General features: G+C 42.1%; 1 protein-coding gene across 1 annotated transcript in view; it reads right to left on the reverse strand.

Annotated features, from left to right (window-relative positions):
- Positions 1-1,961, reverse strand: part of LOC101851399 — a 106,908-nt gene that overhangs the window by 36,368 nt on the left and 68,579 nt on the right. The window contains exon 2 of the mRNA XM_005095592.3: positions 1,198-1,300. The gene's annotated coding sequence lies outside the window, so the exon portion shown is untranslated. The remainder of the gene's footprint in view (positions 1-1,197; positions 1,301-1,961) is intronic.

The raw sequence follows: 1,961 nt of genomic DNA on the forward strand, positions 1-1,961 counted from the left end.
CATTTTGCATTTCATTTGACCTCTTTAAACTCTTGTCATCCTCAGCCCCACACCCCCCCCCCTCCTTGTGCCCCTCCCAACTTAGCCAACAAACTGTCCCCCTGAGACATGTCGAACAGCCACCGCCCAGCAACACTCGTACAATCAGTATATGAAAATACCCCAGAGAACTGTTTACCTTTACAAAATACAAAATCGTTAAAAGCAGACTATAATTAAAACTACCGGCTAAGTAAAGAAAATGAATTCTAGGAATCCTGGATTCGTCTGTATATCATTTAAATTTTGCTTCCATGAGGCAAATCTAAGAGACAGATGCACTTATACAAATACAAGGAGTTTTCGGAAAGTGAAGAGAGAAAGTGTATAACTCGGAGACTCGGAGACTAATCAATTTGTAATGTGTAAAAAGGATAAATTTTACATGCTTCAACTTAATTATTTACGACTTCACAAAGTTACGAAAGTTTCTTGTGGCAGCACAACAAGCATGGCTGTTACAGTTGAAAAATTGTCAAAGATTGAAGTTTATCAGCTCGAAAATTGATGTCCACGATGTTCTGGAAGGCACATGGCGTTCTGCTATTAACGTTCTACCATGAAGGCAAACTTTTCATGCTGGTGGTTATTGTGAACCTCTTAATAAACTGAGAGAAGCCGTGCGTGCAACAGAAGAGACCAGGGCGATTTATCGAAGGTGTCACTCTGCAGCATGACAACGCCACCCTACACTCCGCAAACAAAAACCAATGAGGGGATTCGAAAGTATTGTTGAGAGGTTTGGCCACATGCTCTCCTCAGTCTTTATTTGACCCCTTTCTGGCTATCATCTCTTTAGACCCTTCAAAAGACACTAAGCCGGCGGAATTTTTTACGAAAACGAAATCTCAATCCAGAAAGTGAAAACTTGGTTGCAAAAGTCGTGTCCTGGATTTCTGCAAGATCGGTATCTATACTTATAAACCGTTGGGGAAGTGCATGAACTAGAGCTATTATTTTGGCATCATATGTGACAGTTTTATTTCCATCAAAAAACGTTTAAAAAATTATGTGACCACGTTCACCTTACTTTCCGAACAACCTTCGTCCATATGTAAATATATTACAACAAGCATGGAAGGTACGAGGGTCAGTAAACGCACAAGTACGCAGCGCGCAGTCTGTGTAGTATCAAATTATATCGAGAAACAAACTCACCATTAAGAAGAATCAGAACTTGTGATCCCGTGGCATCCCAGAATTCCCCTCTCCTTCCGCTAAGTGCAGCTCCGTGTAGCGTCAATGATGGATGGCCCGGGGACTGGGGGAGAGAACAAAGTGGAGGTTCAGCCCTGATGACTATCTCGTTAGAGGGGACGAGGCAGCCAGGCTAAGCCTGGATAATATGTTATATGAGATCATTGTCTGAGGCCATCGCCGTTTCCTGTAGTGAGAATGTGGGGGTTAAAAGATGGTAGGGGCTGTTAAGTGGTTTGAACAGTTCGCATTGTCTCACGTGACGCAGCGGTTCAGCGGCGGTGCCCTACGGTCAAGGTCGGGTGTGTGGTGGACGAGAATGCTCGGTACATAAGCACTTTAACTTTAGCACATTGTCACTTCGTCGACGGGTGAAACTGCAGAACTGGGATTTACCGCAGCTCCAGAAATATGCAATATAAGCTAATTGTATAAAATGTGAGGCAGCGGGGTGGGATCAGGCTCTCGTCAAAATAATCAAAGTGAAGAAACATGCTTTTTTCCACAGGTTGGTGAATTTTTATCAAATTTTTGTTTTTTGGCTCAGTACCTTTCATGCCTATTAAAGAACTCATTTTTGTGTGGACTTTTCTGAAAAACTTTGATTAAAGGCCAAAAAAAAATAATTCAGTTACAACGGACTCTTAAGCTAAGGAAATAACTAATCTTTGGCGGACATTTTCTCACTAATTTTACTTCTGAAAACAGATGACCCCCACCTCCTT

This window comes from Aplysia californica, unplaced genomic scaffold (assembly GCF_000002075.1).
Source record: "Aplysia californica isolate F4 #8 unplaced genomic scaffold, AplCal3.0 scaffold00107, whole genome shotgun sequence".
Lineage (NCBI taxonomy): Eukaryota > Metazoa > Mollusca > Gastropoda > Aplysiida > Aplysiidae > Aplysia > Aplysia californica.